Genomic DNA, 20,595 nt, shown 5'->3' on the forward strand with positions numbered 1-20,595 from the left:
CTGCAGTTTGCGATGAGCACGACGAATCCTCTCGGCCGTTAGTCTTGGGCCGCCATCTCCCCGTCAGATAACTCCTCAGCTGCAATCAGGTAGGCTGAGCGGACCTCGAGCCAGCCCTCGGATCCAGGTAAAAATCCCTGACCTGGCCGAGAATCGAACCCGGGGCCTAGGAATAAGAGGCAGGGGGGCCGGCGATATATAAATGCACTATATCAAATTATTAGGATTGTAATACTTCTGTATTACTTTATAATTATGTAGTATGAAATCTTAATTCGTCTGCCTCTGTGGTGCAGTGGGTAGTGTGAGTAGCTGCCACCCCCGGAGGCCCGGGTTCGATTCCCGGCTCTGGTACGAAATTTGAAGATTGGCACTAGATCTGAAACGGGGTCCACTCAGCCCCGGGAGGTTAAATGAGTAGAGGTGGGTTCGATTCCCGCCTCAGCCATCCTGGAAGTGGTTTTTTGTGGTTTCCCACGTCTCCTCCAGGCAAATTCCGAGATGGTACCTAACTCAAGGCCACGGGCGCTTCCTTCCCTCTTCCTTGTCTATCTCTTCCAATCTTCCCATCCCCTGCAAGGCCCCTGTTCAGCATAGCAGGTGAGGCCGCCCGGGCGAGATACTGGTCATCCTCCCCAGTTGTATCCCCCGACCCAGAGTCTGAAGCTCCAGGACACTGCCCTTGAGGCGGTAGAGGTGGGATCCCTCGCTGAGTCCGAGGGAAAAACCGACCCGGGAGGGTAAACATATAAGGAAGAAGAAGAAGAAATCCTAATTCTCTATATGATAATAATAATAATAATAATAATAATAATAATAATACTGACACTTCTTAGTCCGTAGGCGTCTGGTCACCGATCAAAAAATTTCGGATGGCCAGTAGGCCTACAGGTTGCGAGGAAGGGGAGAACTATACATGCAATGCGAAACATTGAATGAGTCAATGATGAAAAGACGACTTTGTTTAGAACGGATGAGAAGAGGCTGACAGTAGACTTCTCCGGCCCCGTGGTGTAGGGGGCAACGCGTCCGCCTGTCACCCGGCGTCCCCGGGTTCGATTCCCGGCCTGGTCATGGGTTATTAATTGTAAATGATTAATATCCCTGGCCTCGGGATTGGGTGTTTGTGTCGTCCTTAAGGTTCATTTCCTCACATTCAACACTTTACACTTCCGCAATTCCACTTACACGCAGGTTCCTAACATATGGTGCAATTAGGGGCAAATGATCGTTCTAGGTCGACGCCCTGAACAAATAGCATTTTAGAAAAAGAACAGTTTCCAAAAAAAATGTTCAGATAGATCTTATGGCGACGATGGGACAGCAAAGGCCTAGGAATGGGAAGGAAGCGGCTGTAGCCTTAATTAAGGTACAGCCCCAGCATTTCCCTAGTGTGAAAATAGGAAACCACGGACAACCATCTTCAGGGCAGTCGACAGTGGGGTTCGAACTCACTATCTCCCGGATGCGAGCTCACAGCTGCACGGCCAACTCGCCCGGTCAGGGAGGTAATAAAGTTAAACCGAACAAAGTAGTTTCAGAGTCTTCCAGGACGAACAGAAACTGAATAGGGGGTGGACAGAGCTGCCAGAGATTGGGGCTGCAAATGTGCTTAACGTGCTCTCAAGTGTCCGTAAACGAATATCATATGGGCTCAGCTACGAAATGCAGGCATTTTGATTTAGAATATCCGCGTGTCAATTTCGACGATCAGTTTTACTCTACTAAATGGCAGAGTAAAGCAGTTGGACGATCTACGGTTGAGTTTGAATTTGTCTTTTATATCCCGACGTCGTTGATCTCTAGAACCAGCGAGCGTGGGAGTCTGTTATTAATATATCTTGCTTTAGCACAAACGAGGAAACTCATTTTGTCATGCTTATTTATCAACATCCTATCAAGGTTCATCGATAACCACGTTCCATTAAAGGTGTATTCACAAATTATTAATTTCTAAGTAGGAAAATATTATTAAGTTTACAAAGGTCCGTCTCTGTGGTGTAGTGGTTAGTGTGATTTACTGCCACCCCCGGATGCCCGGGTTCGATTCCCGGCTCTGCCACGAAATTTGAAGAGTGGTACGAGGACTGGAGCGGGGTCCACTCAGCCTCGGGAGGTCAACTGAGTAGAGGTGGGTTCGATTCCCTCCTCAGCCATCCTGGAAGTGGTTTTCCGTGGTTTCTCACTTCTCCTCCAGACAAATGCCGGGATGGTACCTAACTTAAGGCCACGGGCCACTCCCTTCCGTCTTCCTTGTCTATCCCTTCCAATCTTCCCATCCCCCACCAAGGCCCCTGTTCCACATAGCAGGTGAGGCCGGCTGGGCAAGGTACTGGTCATTCTCCCCAGTTGTATCCTCCGACCTAATGTCTCACGCTCCAGGACACTGCCCTTGAGGCGGTAGAGGTGGGATCCCTCGCTGAGTCTGAGGGAAAAACCGAACCTGGAGGGTAAACAGATTAAGAAAGAAAGAAAGAAAGTTTACAAAGTCTTTCAACCAAGTTCCATTGCAATCCAAACAGATTCCTCGTTAGTTCGTCCACAAAGACTTCAAGACTGAACGCGGCATTTGTTAGCGTTGTTTATCAATAATAGATATGTATTTCGCACAATGCGCATAGATAAAATTACAAGTTATTTAGTACAGAGTTCAGTCACTGTTATCCTACTCCTTTCACGTGGTAACGATCACATTTATTTCCACATACTGTGCATATGCAGCTTTCGTCCGCATCATGGAAAGATTTCATATGGCATAGTTTATAAGCTTAATGGAATCCATGGATTGCTTATTGTGTTATGGTGTGTCTCAGTTCCTACCCTGGCTTTATCCACGTCATTGCATCTGTTAGATAAAAGTCTCCCCAGATGTCACCCTTCCTCGCTCGTAGTTCTCGGAGTACGATCTGATATGGCCGTGTAGATGGTAAGCAGATTTTTGTTGTTATCTCCTCGATGTAAAAATTTCTTTGCTATGCATATGGTTTTCTTGAGAAAAGGTGGCTTTGATTTTTCTGTGGCCATTAAGTCTTTTTTTCTCAGGTGCTCCCATATGACGTGTATTGCGTATGCAATGAAAGGTGTAATCTTGATATGAAGTAAGTTTATGCTGTCGTTATGGAAAATTGTCTCTTTCATTGCCATGATCGCCGCAGCTGTCCTGTCATTGATGTGAGATGCAAAGCTTGTGCCAGTCGTTTGTAATGTCAACCCCAGGTATTTGAATGTGTTTACTGTGGTTAGTGCTTCGTTTTGTACATGATCATGGTTGACGTCGAAATTCTTCCGCCTTTCCTGAATATCATGTGTACCGTCTTCTTTGGGTTCAGTGTCGTGCTGTTGGTGTGTGCGCAGCTTACGAACATATCGAAAGCTTCTTGCAATTTCTGTTGTGATTTCGACACCAACGCCATGTCGTGTGCATAGATGTATATAGAAACCTCTGCTGTTGCTGTCACTGGAACTACGTCCGCCGTTGCAATATTGAACACTAGCAAGATACCCATGCTTCGCTATGGTATTATACTGAAATTTATAATTGAATGCTTCACGTTTTATATATAATCCGCGGAAATTCGCGATCTGACTCGTTTTCTGAGAGAATCCGCCAAAATTCGCGATCTGACTCGTTTTCTAGTAGATTACGGCAAATTTCCTCAAATTTTTCAATCTTTCTTTTCAGCAATCGATTTCGTACTTCCCGGGCTAGTCCAGGTATTCCACCCGGTCAGTTGGGTCCCTAAATCTTTGCCATCTTTTCCTATAAGCATTTTTAACATGGATCAAATCCTTCAGGAGATCCAGCGTGGTGTCGTCTTGGGTGCCTTGACGGTACTGAACCCGTGGCCGGACTGCATTCTTAGTAATTATTATTATTATTATTATTATTATTATTATTATTATTATTATTATTATTATTATTATTATTATTATTATTATTACAGCTTTTTGAAATAGGTCTAGTGCATTTGGGATTATATGCAGATTCCTTTTTCTGTACCCCTATGTGAAGTAATATTTCTCATCGACAAAATGAATGCATGATACTGTATAGGCTTTTGGGCTTATGCCGTGTCAAGAAAATAAGGTGAAATTCTTTACGTTTCGCAGAGAACTGTGCTCTGCGTCCTCAGAAGAAATCTCGACTGTCCACGAGAAAGGTTTCTTAAACAATGACTCTTTAAATTAGACGTTATAATAGAAGTGGAAATGGTACATTCATTCGCCACCAGATGGCTCCCAGGACGTGGCACAGCGCTAGCGTTCGAAGCGGAAGCTGACCGAACCACCAGAATCAGTCTAAGAGGTTCATGTAACGTGTGTACGTGACCTACGACATTGACAGGTGTAAGACATAGACACAACCATGGAATGAAACATCTGGCGACGAGGAACGTACGAATTTGGAAAACACCGAGACGAAATAACAATAGTGAAGGGGCAGGGAAGGGAACTACCTACGTACATTCTTATTGGCTGGCAACCAGGTACTACTTAATTGACAGCCGGTGTCCCTGTTGAAATTGTTAGTATTTTACGTATTTCCACAGCTTCCCGTATAATCCTGGACCTGTAGTGTCTAGTGTGGGTAAGAGCTCGAGCATGACATCATGGCCCGACGATAGAGCGTGCTCAGCTATTGCCGATTTGTCAGGTTGGTTGAGACGAATATTACGTTCATGTTCTTTGATACGGGTACCAATGGACCGGCATGTTTGGCTGATGTATACCTTACCGCAAGTACAGGGAATATCATATACCCCAGGATGTAAAACTGGGGATAATTTGTCCTTGGTTTTACTCAGACTGTGAGCAGTTTTAGCGGCGGTGCCAAACACTGTTTTTATATTGTGTTTGCGGAGGACCTTGGCAATTCGATCTGTGGTGTTGTGCAAGTAGGCAGTTCCCTTCGCTTCTTCCTTCTGTGAGCTTTGCTTGGTCGTTTCTCTGGGATGCAGGGTTCTATGAATCTGCAAATCGCTGTAACCATTACCCTTGAACGCGACTTTGAGCGTGTCCATCTCCACCTGGATATTTGATGGCTCACAAATTCGTCTCGCCCTCTTGGCGAGTGTCGTGAGAATGCCTTGTTTTTGTGCTGGATGGTGGTGAGAATCTGCATGAAGATAGCGATGTGTGTGGGTAGGCTTACGATAGACGGTATGTCCTAAGGAGCCGTCCGGTTTCTTTCTTACTAGAACATCCAAGAAAGGAAGGCATCCGTCCGACTCCATCTCCATAGTGAATTTTATTGAAGGATGTTGCTGATTTAGGTGGTTTAGAAATAGACGAAGTTTCTCAGGACCTTCTGTCCAGACCACAAATGCATCATCAACATACCTCCACTATATCAAAGGCTTGACGGGCGCCGAAGCAATAGCCTCCTCCTCAAAATGCTCCAAAAAAGAAATTAGCAAATATGGGCGAAAGTAGACTTCCCATAGTCACTCCTTCCGTCTATTCGTAAAAATTTCCACCGCACAAGAAATATCTGGAAATCATGCAGTGGTAAAATAGCTTAGTAATGTCCTCAGGGAACAGGTGTTCACTGAGAGACATGACCGAGTCAATCGGCACTTTAGTGAAAAAGGACTCCACATCGAAACTTACCAAAACTGCATTAGGTTAAAGGGTTATGGTTGACAGCTTGTTGACGAAATAGCGAGAGTCCCTGACGTATTATTCAGTACGTCCTATGTGTGGCTGAAGCAATTTGCTTATCCGTATACAGTTGTTTAACTCTTGTATAGTTATACAGTGAATAAACCCTGTATAAGCGTTTTACATTTTTCTTACTAATAAACGAGGTATACGCATTGTATTACTATACAGCACGTATACACTCGTTCCAAGGCGTAGGAATCTCTTCCTGTAGTTCACTGACGTATTTCGCACGTTCACCGCCTTCATGGTCGCTTCTGCTTGTTATCTGCGAGCAAAACTTTCCGGAAAGTCGCACAGTAGCACGGCATATCGAAAAGGCAGTGGCAATACGAAGTGAAACAGCTGGAAATTGGCTTATACTGATATCAACATTTCTTCAGCTTACTTGTGTAATGAATGCCAAAAAAGAAATGGAAAAGCTTAAGAAAAGATCAATAGCTCCTAACTGGGATAGCGCGGAAAACGTAAGCAATTGTAATTGAATCGGCGAGTTGAAAATGGTACACATTCCAAAATCCTTACTTTTCAGGAGAAAGGAAAACCTGTTTTGTAGGTAAAAGAAAGGTTTGATCAAAAACGTTTCTATAAGGCATTTATACATCATATTTCTGCGTATTCAACTACAAAGTATGGAAATCATATTATGTACGGTTTTCAAGATATACCATTTTTTATATCAAGGAATATGTCCCTTTTTATACTCAAATTGGAGAAAGATCTAAGATCTTTGTAGAGGCAGATAATGCATAATAAACTCGCAATTTCAAAAGTCTATTAAGCAGTAACACCATTATTACACAAACATACGCCCAACCATCATTTCCTTTATAGTTGTTCATTGTCATTCCTTGAGACAGTTGGAAATTAACTTATATTGATATCAACATTTCTTCAGCTTGCTTGTGTAATGAACGCCAAAAAGAAATGGAAAAGCTTAAGAAAGGATCAAAAGCTCCTAACTGGGGTAGTACGGAAAACGTAAGCAATTGTAATTGAATCGGTGAGGTGAAATGGCGAATGGCTTTTTAGTGCCGGGAGTGTCCGAGGACAAGTTCGGCTCGCCAGATGCAGGTCTTTTGATTTGACACCCGTAGGTGACCTGCGCATCGTAATGAGGATGAAATGATGATGAAGACGACACATACACCCAGTCCCCGTGCCAGGGAAATTAACCAATTAAGGTTAAAATTCCCGACCCTGCCGCGAATCGAACCCGGGACTCCTGTGGCCAAAGGCCAGCACGCTAACCATTTAGCCATGGAGCCGGACATCGGTGAGGTGAAAAGGGTACACATTCAAACATCCTTACTTTTCAGGAGAAAGGAAAAACTGTTTTGTAGCTTAAAAGAAAGGTTTGATCAAACAAGTTTCTGTTAGGCATTTATACACCATATTTCTGTGTTTTCAACTACAAAGTATGGAAATCATATAACGTATGGTTTTCAAGTTATGTCATTTTTTTTCTCGAGGAATGTGTTCCCTTTTATAGATGTACTCAAATTTGAGAAAGATCTTTGTATGGGCAGATAATGTGTAATAAACTCGCAATATCAAAAGTCTATAATGCTGTAACACATTATTACACAAAAATACGCCCTACCATCATTTCTTTTATAGTTATTCATTGTCATTCCGTCTCTTTAAAGTGTTTTACTTTACGAAGATGTCTAGCCTCCATAACCTCTGAATGGTGTATGTCTTCTATGTTTAAAATACCGTGAAGATCATCAACGTTATCGTCCATTCTTTCAATGTTTGTTCAGTGTTAAATGGATAAGTCGAATATTTCACCACGATTATATTACTGCAGACAGTAAATACCACGAAAATAAACTGCTCACTCGTTTCTTTTTCCGCTACTCGCTGCTATACAACGCTTATACAAGGGTCCTGGTCTGTATAAGCAATTCAATGAATGACTATAACAGATGTATACACAGGAGGCTTACACGCGGTTTATTAGTAACGAATTTCACAAAAAACGGTGTATAAACCTTGTATAAAAACTATACACCGTTTATTAGTAAGACGGTTAGGTAATTAGCCAGAGCATATGCACGAGAACCTATCGCACTAACAATAGGTCTGAGGGGAAGATCTTTTTTATGGATCTTAGGCAGTCCATATAATCTAGGTGGCACTGCATTCCAGGCTTGTGTCTATGTCATACACGTGTCAATATCATATGTTACGTACACACGTTATGTGAACCTCTTAAATTGATTCTGATGGTTCGGTCAGCTTCCGCCTCAGCTGCCACTTCTTGGGAGCCATCTGGTGGCAAATGAACGTACCATTTTGACTTCTATTATAGCGTCTAATTTAAAGAGTCATTGTTTAAGAAGCCTTTCTCGTGGACAGTAGAGATTTCTTCTCATGACGCAGAGCACAGTTCTCTGCGAAACGTAAAGAATTTCACCTTATTTTCTTGACACAGCATAAGCCTAAAAGCCTATACAGTATTATGTCTATAAGTACGGGCCGTGAAAGCATCAATGGTAAAATGAATGCACTTAATGAAAGAGAAAAAGAGAGAGAGAGTGAAATTATTAGTAAAAATTGAAGAAACTATGACCGACAGTTTAAGTAGTGAAAGGAGGTGTCATCACTGTGTTGTTTGATCAAGTAATGGAGGCTATAGAAGACTACCTGACGTACTTCAAGACATTAACGTTAGCTTGATGTGTCCGATGTGGAAATCAGAGGTTTCTAAATCACTCTTTTTTATCTCCCAGATTACTCAGCCACGATGTTATTCTGTGGAACTTGATCTAGCCGACTGAGTGACTAACGTTCTAGGTAAGGTAAGGGTTATTCTGCCCGAAGGCAGGTCCAAACCTCCGCAGAGGTGTTCCTGAGCCGGAGTTTACGTGCGGTGGGGTGGCCAGTTCATTTCCGCTCCTCCATTCCCTTACCCCCCACCAACAGCGCGTGGCAACCCATCCAACTGCTGACCACGCCCAATGTTGCTTAACTTCGGAGATCTCACGGGATCCGGTATTTCAACACGGCTACGGCCGTTGGCACTAACGTTCTAAATGCCCTCTTAATGGGAGATACCGCTAGAATGAGTTTCTCCATGTATCTGAACAGATTCCCGTCATCAGGCAAATTTCAGAAGTGGACTAATGGTTGAATATCCTTTTATTTACAATATTCCTAGCGTTTATTAAAACATTCAAATTGTGAAGATTGTTGGTCCCACCCTTCAGTGCTGCACAAATTTCAGTAAGCAAAACCGTCTCTATACAGACCATTAAAGGCCTCTGAAGGAGTGGAAAATAAACGCACCCCTTTACTACCTCGGCTTCGCAGCCCCTACACAAATTTCAGTAAACCCTATAAAGTCTTATCAGAAATACTTCCGACTTTCTGTCTTCATCATACAAAATCATGATTTCATCACACTCCATTATGTTTCACGATAGAATTTGGGAGATTATAGGCTTGAAGCCCACCACCGACAGTCGCACTTCTCAGTGTTGCTGTTTCTACACCTCCGCCATGAACATTTCTGGGACAACTATCCTAATCTTTATAAAACATGCACCACAATAATATAGGCTATACCATGACCGTAATGACTAATGGTGTTCCTGAAAAACTCAGCTATATTATGAGGAATTCGTTCTCATTTCGCCCAAAGAGATTTATAAAATGATTTAACTCATGTGTAAGTCCTAACTTGAGTACGGCTTAATTATTTGGAACTCAATGACCATAAAGAGCATCATTCTTGTCGAGAATATTCCCATCGAGTTAATATTTCAATGTCCTGTATCAAATAATTAATAACAAATTGATGATTCAAAGACACATATATCCTATATAGCCTTGTTATTAGTTAAAAATGGCGCCTTGTATTGTGGTACGTTATGTTTCATGTTGCTTGTAATTTTGTTTATGTGTAAGTAATTTAAAGAATACGTTTTTGAATTATTTTACATATACGTAACATAATATATTGTGAACATTGTAACAGGGACTCGTGGTCTGTTATGTTCACAACAAATAAATAAATACAGCAAGAAATATCTTCAGCCACAAAAATTTGCTACAGTAAAGTATTTTAAATTTGCCATTCCTCAATCAACTCGTAAAATCGAAGGGCCTAGATCAGAAAACATACCTAAAGCAAAATTCCACTTCTGGTGAAGTCATCGTTCTAATTTTCGAGAGAATAAAAGAGAAACGTTCGTACCGTAGGAGCAAAAGTTCACTTCCACGTTTACGCGCTTGGTAGGAAGGAGATGGAGATGATCAAAACCGATCCATTTCTTTCATGTAGGAGACAGGAATTACAATCCACTAACATTAAGTAAATTTTCTAATTCCCGAAACAATTATTATGAATCTAAGAATGTTTCATTATTTTCAGTTGAAACGAAAACTGCTTTCACGATCCTCAAGGTGTGATAAGGTAACATCGTAGCGTGTATTATCATTACACTGTTTCACCGTCTGCACTCTCAAAAACGTTCATGCGATTGTTTTAACCTTGGCCACGAATAGTCCAGTCTGTGGAACTTCTCAGTGCTCATAACCACACTCCCTGTAGGACAGTTTTGATGAAAACACCCTAAATATCCTTTTAAAATGAGTAAATGTACCTCAGACAATCTTTTGGTCATAAATGAACAATATAAATTTGAACTTCTATCCGTATAGAGAGTGTAGGAAAACGGTTATCCAACAGCCACTGGGTAGTAAAAAAGCGGGTTGGGGGGGGGGGCGATCAGGACAGTTAAAATGAGAATACGAACCAACCCTCTACCTAACTAGAAGTTTTCATCCAATCAAGTGGAGAAATTAGACTAGGTTAATTATTGCAGACTCCACGGTTGTTCTACTTGGTCTCGCTTCGATTTTTCACTTTCGAATTACGGTGTACGTGAAGGGAGCAGTGTATTCGTGGAAATATTCGACATCTTTCTTTTTTTTTCTTTTTCATGACCACTAGTTATCAAAAAGTGGATTTCGCAACATAGCTGTGATTCAAGACGACGTGAGGGCTCCTTTCAAGGCATTTCGACTGGTGACATTATAAAACGGTTTCACGACTTTTTTCACACATCCTGTATATGTTAAGATTACAGCTGTGACTTCACGGTAGTGCTGTGCGACTGAGATGGATTACCGCTGACAGTGATGAAAGTCTAATGTCTTAACTCCAAAAAATATAGCAAAATTAATAGAAATATGGAAATGGTTTGAGAAATGTGTCCAATAAAAAAGGATGGATATTTTGAAAAAATGAACATATTATGATATATCGTTAGGGCGAGTTGTGGACTTGTGCCGTAACTGATTAAGTGATTTATTAGTCCAGAGATCATACTATTTTTCTTTCAACAAAAATCATTTTTGTGCCACTTTACAGAACGCAATAACATCTGGAATGTTCTTAACCTCCATTTTGCCCGCGCTAGTCATACGGACAAAGATAATGACATAGCACTCCCTGGACCTCAAGAAAGACACAAAAGACGGCACGAGAAGCGGAATACAACATAAAGCAGTCCTGTCTACAGCCCGTAAGTACGTATAAATATTTCTCTAGTAACGACGGTATTTCTTAATTGAACGCAGATTGTTTACTTTATTTCTCTAAAACCAATTATTATGTTCCATTTGGGGCAAATATTACACTGACATTTCGTGGATACCTTTGGTCTACAAAACCATTATTTGCTTCACATGGCGACGATGGGATACGAAAGGCCTACGAGTGGAAATGAAGCGGCCGTGACCTTAATTAAGGTACAGCGTGGTGTGAAAATGGGAAACCACGGAAAACCCTCTTCAGAGGTGCCTACAGTGGGGTTCGAACCCGCTGTCTCCCGGATGCAAGCTAACACCTGCGCGCCCCTAACCGCACGGCCAACTCACCCAGTGGCGTACAGTAGTAAACAGCAGTTAGTTTTAATACCTCAAATATCTCAAATCCTGTATTGTGTCAAATACTATGCTTGGATGGATTCAATTCCAAGGATTTCATTTTGTAGGTTACAGGGTTGTCTTAACATGTTTAGTTTGTTGGGTTGTTTATATCGTCGTGGCGCTATGTGACAGAGTTGAGGGGAGGAATACTGGCCCGTAGCACATGTAATATATGACAGAGCCGAAGCTGCAGCAGTTTTCTAGGAACAGGATCCAATACTACCTCATGAACAATCAGAGTTATACCACGAATATTATATTATGCATTTATATAAGATACAACAGTTGAAGTGTGTATTCATTGAGAGTTCTGTGCAAAACAATATATGAGTAGTCTATTTGCAAAACCAGCTGTGTGAATGATGAGCAGTTTGTGAGAAGTCAGGAAAAACTAATAAAACGAAACATAAATTTGGTATAGTGCTGATTATTTTTATAAACTATAGTTAAACATGATTGTAATATGTGTACCGAAGTTGTGAAATATCTGATGGGTAGAAAACAAGTTATTAATGTATTTCATTTGCATATATCAGGTTTTGCAACTCCATTGGCAGTCATATTGATTGTGCTACAATTATTGTAGTGGTGGAGTTCAATCAGACACTTCTGATGCATGGAATTATGTATTGAGTACGTTACAATATATAATGCATACACACGTAATGGAAGAACATATTGAGTAGAAGGGAGTATATTACAACGTACAGGACATACACAGTTTAGAATAGTTCTGTGTGTGTTAATATACTATCAGTGTTGTGGGTGTCCTCCGCGCCTACAATATCCGTAGCCCGCCCGACACATGGATGTTTCCAGAGACCACGAGGCAGATTGCAGTGCGCTGACGTGATCGTGGGTGACGTCAGCCAGCGCTATAAAAGGAGCAACATTTCTCGCCTCTCCAGGACTACCACAGTGTCCAACGACCAGACTACACCGCAAGTCAGACACGGAGGCACCCTCTTAAAAATATGTTCTGAATAGGTGGACTGATTCCTGGCCGTGAGGTTTCACCTCTGGACATTGCCTCACTCATCCTGCATCCCGTAGCCACGTCGAACACCCATCCAAGCATTCTCTACTCACTTAAGTCCCCTAAAGTGCTCCGACTCCAATAATAGCATTCTGCTATATATGAACACTAGACGCAAGTTCCTTGCAAGTTATACGCCTCCTGTTAGCATTCTGCTAATACGAACTCTCTCTACAAGTTACACTTGTTATTATTCATGACCGATAGCTTTCGACTATCAAGAACATTCTCTCATTTGAACAGACTGTCTCATCAAGACAAGATTGAATGTATATAGGAATCTCATTTCTTACGTATGTAAATAATACTCAGGCCCTCAGCCCACTACCTTATATTAACATTAAACGTGTGCAACTCAACAAGCTTCAAGAAAAGTTTCATTTTATTTCATGTACATATTGTATAAATGTGTTGAAGCAATAAACTTTTATGTTGTGCCTTGTATACCAAGTTCCTTGTATACAACAATCAGAGTACAACCAAATACATCTGTTTCATCAGCTTCGATTAGTTCAAAGTCCATGATCATTTTCTGCATCTTCTTCCAAACTTTGAGTATCAGGGTCCTGTTCTGCAAAGACATCGACGCAGAGTTCCAAACCTGGATTACTGCCTCATACTTCCCCAAAGTGAAGAACAAGAAGTCTCCTAATATCCTTGATCTTAGCCGAATTCACAAGAACGCCCCTTGGGATGTGATCAGCGTTACAATTCCCGCACAGACTTTTTGCTTCACCGATGTCAGAATTGTAGAACGGTTCTCCTCGAACTAGGAGAGACTTATTGCTTTTGTTTCTTGTGACTATTAATCTCTTTGCTTTCTGAAATTGGAAATGCCATTGTCCATGGTTTTAAAGAATGTCATCTGAATATGCTTTCCAATCCTCAGCAGGAGCATATTCTCCTAGACGTGTTAAGATTCCGTCAGCTTGTAGGCTGCATCCACAACAACGAACTCAGGGAAACTGGCGAGCAAGGGAAACAATTGCAGCAGAATTTCACACCTGAATCTCTACACTATGCAGTACTATCTACAACAGAAATAAGCGTTTTGTCATTATTTTCTTTGACAAGGAAGAATGCAATACTGTTCTTATGGAAAGAAAAATTGCAGTTTTTGCAACTCTCCTCGAAGGACAGCAATGTTAGTTAATAGACATAGGCTTATAGCAGGTTTTGTAAACGTAAACATTGGTCTGTGAATTTAGCAGGCTGTGCATGCATGTAGCAGATTTTGCAACCGTTTGCCGTTTTTGATGTCAAATTTAAACCTATTATGGCTTGTTTTGCAAGCTGAAACATAGCTAAATAGTTAAATTAGAAGCTAGTATTATAAAGCAACATGGGATACCATTATCTGATTTTCGTAATTTTATGCTGCACATAGCTGGTTTTGTAAATGGGCTGCTCATATATACGGTGTGCGTGAAGGGAGTAGTGTATTCGTTTAATGTATTCGTGCGAAAATTGGACAACTTTCTTTTTCTTACGGACTAGTAACAATGGCAGCGAAGGTGGTATTATTCAAAATTGTTTTCGGGGGAAGGTTAAACGCTCATTAATATAATCCACCCCTCGTCATTCAAAGGATGAGATCAAATTGAATGCTATTCTGAGGTGAAATGAAATGAAATGGCGTATGACTTTTAGTGCCGGCAGTGTCCGAGGACATGTTCGGCTCGCCAAGTGCAGGTCTTTTGATTTGACGCTCGTAGGCGACCTGCGCGTCGTGATGAGGATGAAATGATTATGAAAACGACACACACACACCCAGCCCCCCTGCCAGAGAAATTAACCAGTTAAAGTTAAAATTCCCGACCCTGCCGGGAATCGAACCCGGGACCCCTGTGACCCAAGGCCAGCACGCTAACCATTTAGCCATGGAGCCGGACTATTCCGAGGTAGAAACGAAGAATGAGTTAAAAATTAGTGTACAGAGGTACACAAGGTACAACATAATTTACTTCTCATAAATGCATTTTCATTTTTCAGAAATTTTCAACTTTCTCTAACGGTATTAATTAACTATACATAAATCAATTTATTCTATTCCCATACTAAAATTGATTAGGAGATTTTACTTTCTCAAATCATGCATTATGCGGAGTACCTTTCTCGACCGGATTTTATTTTAGAGGTAGTTTTACATTAATATATTTAGTTTTTAAATTTTATTTTCTACAGGGTTGACTGCATTTTATTGCTTACGGACAGTTTATTATTCAGTAACCAGGGAATTTAATTCAACCTAGCATTTGATTCCCATCTACCTGAGCCGTGATAGAACCTGGAAATTGAACTCTTAATCCTTTCAGAAAATTGGAAGAAATAGTTGCTTTAAAAGAGTAGCATGTTGCTAGTTCACTTGTCGCAGCTCCATCTTCAGGTACTGCATTCTTGTTGTTGGCCAACATATTCAACACGTATTTATTTCGAGAACAAAGCTGGAATATCTTAAACATGCTCTTGTATTGATGCTTCCATATAGCACTGCCCTCCAGACCTTGGACTTCCGTCCTGAGCTCTTGTTCCCGATAGGAAATTGATTACGTATTCCTTCCCCTCCTTCCTCTGAAAGCGTATTTGAATGCTGAATAATTTGGTCTATTTCTAGCAGAAGGTGGTTGACTTTGGTCTCATTTTGAGCTGCATAATGCATGAGAACGGTTCGCATTATTATATATTTAAGGGATAAGTCTATTGTTTTATTTGGCCGTCAGAACCATGAATACCAAACACGGGTAGTGAGACGCAGTGTGCCTACAAACCACTCCTGACACCGCACATATCTTGCTTCTAGAAGGGTGTAAGGGCCATTTGTCGTTTAAAATATAAACATGGAAAATATTCAATTTCGTAAAACACTGATCAAATCTTGGGTGCCAGGTATACCCGTCAAACTTACGAGTTCAGTCGGAAATTAGGCTCAGTATTTGACACCAATTCTAAAATATTTGTCCCGTGATATGCAACATCTGTATTGTGTTGCAGATTCGTTTCAAGTGCGCGCTACTTAAAGACATGCTTCTCGAAACACATTGTGCTTCATACTCGCAGTTGTTAAAAAGCGGTGGGACATATTCAGTGCTGTCCTCACATTTGTACTGAGTTTCTCTGATAGAAAGGAATCGCTGTGACAAACGAGTCATTTCCGCCTCATTTTTAACATCACCTTTGACAGATGGTTTGAATGTCAGTTGATTGGCCAAGCTCGATCTCTCCATGCTCAAGCACCGTGCCTTTGATCATAAATGGAACAGTCAGTGTGCTATGACGTACTTGTTCTTTGCTTGTAGTTTAGTCTAGGATGAGGTAGCGAATGTTTTCGCTAAAGTCAGTAATTGTGTTTACTCTCTCTGAGAACATGACTATCGCCCACACAGAGAACAATTTTAGTTTCCCAGTCTTCAATGTGGTGGAGATTTCACTGGCCGCTTGTGTACTCTTTGTCACTATTTACTCGATATGTACTTAGAGATGTCATCCGTGATAGATAAGCAGAGCAGCAATGCCCAAGAAAAGTTTATATTGCAAACGTATTTAAGCAAGTCACAGGTATCATGTAGACCGCTTGATAGTCTATATCCCTAAACCTCGTAGCAGTGGTTGTGCTGGATCTAAGCTATCCTTTCTCGTGAATGACTTTACTTCCCAGAGTAACCTTATTGCGCTCGATGGCCTTTTCACACAGCCGACACACTGAATATTCTGTGAATCCCTCTCTGTTATATACTCGGATGTTGATGTGTTCGTGGAGGTGGAACAGAAAGCAAATTTCGCTACACCTGTCACAGTAACACTCTCTTGGAAACATTCAGTTTTATAACCGAGCGAATTGGATGCGCAGTGAGCTATAATTTGCGTTCGGGAGATAGTGGGTTCGAATCTCATTTTCGGCAGCCCTGAAGATGGTTTCCCGTCATGGATGCTTCCTTCTCAGTTCTAATCGATCGATCGTCGCCATAAGACCTGTCTGAGTAGGCGACGCAAATAAAAAAGCAAAAAGAAATAGCAAACGATTTTATAGTAACTTAGTTTGGCGCTACCAGGTTGCAGTTCCTCTCTGATCGAAGATCACATTATTATTATTATGATTATTATTATTATTATTATTAGTAGTAGTAGTAGTAGTAGTAGTAGTAGTAGCAGTAGTAGCAGCAGTAGTACTGCTAGGTGTTGTTTTTCATGTGTTGTAAGTTGATACCAAATACGCTTTCCTCCTCAGGAGAACACCCTGTATTTGTATTTTATTCTGTGACAGTTGCTACGTAACTATAACAGACCAGTCCAGACTTGAGCCATAACCAGCCAAATGTTTAACTGGTGGATATACGTATCCAGAAATTACATCTTTACTAAACTACCTTATACAGAGCGTCACCGTATTTCATCTTAAAAAATAGCAGTAATTTCCTCATCTCGCTCTTTCGTTCTTTTCACATATTGAAAGGAAATATAAGCTATCAAAATGGGTGATATGGAACTGTAAGTTTTAAATAATAATCCAAATAAAAGCAGACTTCAGTCGGTTAGTCGTTATATTTCTGCTCCCGGGGTAGCTTGTTTGATCCTGGTTAAGATCTGCGGCATTTGAGGGAGGAGACACCAGGGTATAGAGATTGAACCCACTTCCTTTATCAGTAGTTCTCATTCCTTCACTTAAGAGTATGTCTTTTCAAATATTAAACGCTATACAACTACAATATAATTACGAGTAGATATTGCAACTTTAAATCAGGTTTTTTTATTAGTTACATGTACACGAAGTATTTTGATTCTCCGTCCCGTGGACATACTCTCGACTGTGGACAAGCTGCTTTACGTCGCACCGACACAGGTAGGTCTTATGGTGATGATGGGGGAGGAAAGGACTAGGAGTGGGAAGGAAGCGACCGTGGTCTTAATGAACGTACAGCCCCAGCATTTGCCTGATGTGAAAATGGGAAACCATGGAAAACTATCTTCAGTACTTCCGACAGTGGGGAACGAGCCCACTATCTCCCGGATGCAATCTCACAGCTGCGCGACCCTAACCGCAGGGCCAACTCGCTCAGTGAATTTTATTTCACAAAATCTTTATGCGGTTTAGAGCTGGCTAGATCAAATCGAGGATTTTCTTCTCAGACATGTCGAAGATGAACGCTAGAATATGACGATGAGTGGTTCAGACGGGCGAGTGTAAACTCGTCGAAAGGAAATCGAGGATTAGAAGTTGACATGTAAACTCGTCCGGATGCAAAAGAGAACACCAGACTTAGGATTATGAAAATTATGTCTTTCGTTTGAGGAGTTCGGATCGTCACACTTTCTTCGACCTTCATTTCATACATGTTTTGTGGGCATACTCGATTATGGTCTCCAACTGTATATGTATGAACAGTTGGAATTGGCCCTACTTGTATTTTCTCCATTGGACAACTTCGAAATAAAACGAATACTTATAATAATTTACTGTCAGTTGATCCTTTGTTGGGCCGATCTCCTTTTGATGTTAGGCCCCTTTCAACAACACGCAGCATCATCAAACAAGCAAGCAGATCCTTTGTTACCTCTTTGACCCTGTGCCATTATTGCTTACGCGCTACTCATCTGGCGTTTGCCCCTGTTTTCGAATGAGTTAACATGCCTAGTTCAGTCCGGTGGTAACTGAAGGTACTCGAATATGCCAGCTTCGTATCAGCACGGAAAAGAACTCGTACGGAATAACATTGCCAGCACCTTGGTGTTTCTGAAATCCATAAACGTAGCTACAATCAAGTACCTTATCCATAACTGGACATTGGCGACGTTGCTTTACGTCGCACCGACACAGATGTATAGGAAAGGCCTAGGAGGGGGAAGAAAGCGGCCGTGGCCTTAATGAAGGTACAGACCCGGCATTTGTCTGATGTGAAAATGGGAAACCACGGAAAACCATGTTCAGGGCTGCCGACAGCGGTGTTCGAACCCAGATTATCCCGAATGCAAGGTCACAGCTGCGCGCCAACTCGCTCGGTCCTACAACACGTGGGTTATCCATACAAATAATGACCACGCCCATTGTTCCTTAATTTCAGCGATCTGACGGGATGCGGTGTTTCAATATGGCTATGTCGTTGACCTATAAAAGTTGTTAGAATGCATTGAGCTGGTATTTGAACGTGGTGATCCTACCTGGAGGTTACGCAAGCTTGGCGCCCGGTGGCGAGGCATTGAGGCAGGTCGCGAGGAGTAAGCTATATATAGCGACGATCGAACGCATTCATAATACAGAGGGCAGTCTCGAGGTCGTAGGTTCACTCCCCTGTCACACTCACATGGTCTACTTCAAGGTTATCAGTAAACAATCAATGGGTGCTTCATTTATTGCTGTGTGGAGGAACTTTCCATTCATCACCGCGACCGCAACTCTATAATAATAACAATAATAATGGAGCGAGTTAGCCATGCGATTACAGTCGCGAAGCGGGAGATAGTGTGTCCGTATCCCACCATTAACAGCCCTGAATATGGTTTTCCGTTGTTTTCAATTTTCGCACTTTAATTAAAGCCTCGGGCGCTACGTTACATCGTCAAAAACCTTCGATCTGGTAGTCCAGCGCTCATCGCTCTTATGGTCTGCTGCTGGTCGCACTCTTCTCTAATTCAGTAGGGCCCAGGATTGATTCTACCCATTTTACGTTCAGGTCAGTTAATTCCGAATTAACTCAAGTTTTATGCCACTGTTTCAGCCCAAATGTTATGTTTCTTCCTGACCTACATGGTAAGAAAAGACATAGAATTCGTTCAGGAACCGAAAAGAGAATTTGAGAAAATAAACAAAAGAATAAACCCAAACCCGTTTGTCTAATTAGCTAATATGTCCTTCGGAAAAATATGGAAAAAATGTGATGGACCATCTGTGTTCGTTGAAGGCAAGTTCGACTAATCCTGAGTGATAAGTCTGCCTGGTGTCAGTAAGACAAGTCCCGCGGGACTGACTGGTGGCTCCCTTCTGGCCACTCAGCTTTGTGAGGCCGGTTCACAACACAAAACGTAGCGTAACCAGACTTATATGCATATAGGCAGCCTTCGGACACTACGCCATAATCCCACGAGACCTGTGGTCCTATGTTGAGTGTTTTACAAATATTAATAATAGACTGAAAAAATGAAACAGTGTAGTAAACTCTGAGAGGGAGAGAGAGGTGTTCGTTCTCGATGTTTAATGCTGTTTTCTTTCTAGGTGCGTATCACTGTTTGCGGTGAGTTCTCGTGCCTTCATTGAGAACTAGCTCTTTACTCTTTGTGTATACGAACTCTGTTGTAAATTGTTATTTGTTTTCTTTGAAATTATACTTTTCCTGTGGCAGCACAGTTTGTCTGATCCTTTCAAACAAATAATAAAAGTAAGTTACAACGGTATGTATTTACGCCTCGCGCAATAGATAATTTGTACACGATTCCAGCTGGCACCAATCAGACTAGGGACTCAACACAAATATCGGTCATTGTGCACATATTCTTCTTCACCCCTTCTCAACCCCCATGCCAATGGAGGCTGAACTTTGACGTGCACGGCATCCAGTGTGTCACATTTCTATTTAACGACCCCGGGAAACTATGGACTTGACGCTAATATGGGTCGTTTTCAATTATTTTTACATTTCACCTCTTCTCTAGGGGTGCTAGTGTTGTCTTGCTCCCACAGTAGTTTTTTTTTTCAGATAATAAGTCGTGTTTGTACCAAGTCTGGTTGAAAGCTATGTTGGAACGTACACACACACACAAACACACATATATAATCTCGCACAGTTTTAGACATTTCTCCTCATTCCCTCTGCCAGTGGAGGGGGGTGGGTGAACTTCGACTTAAAGCGCATCCAGAGTGTCACTGTTCATCTCAACGACCCTGAAAACACTACACTATTTTCGATTATTTGTATATACCACCCAGTTCCCACTCCTACACCTAGAAGTGCTAAGGGTGGCTTATC

At 41.6% G+C, this 20,595-nt stretch overlaps 1 long non-coding RNA gene across 1 annotated transcript in view; it reads left to right on the forward strand.

The window, feature by feature from the left end:
- The window catches only part of LOC136863412 (uncharacterized), a 707,299-nt gene that overhangs the window by 591,366 nt on the left and 95,338 nt on the right, over positions 1 to 20,595 (forward strand). The gene's annotated exons all lie outside the window — the stretch shown is intronic.

This window comes from Anabrus simplex, chromosome 2 (assembly GCF_040414725.1).
Source record: "Anabrus simplex isolate iqAnaSimp1 chromosome 2, ASM4041472v1, whole genome shotgun sequence".
Taxonomy (NCBI): Eukaryota; Metazoa; Arthropoda; class Insecta; order Orthoptera; family Tettigoniidae; genus Anabrus; species Anabrus simplex.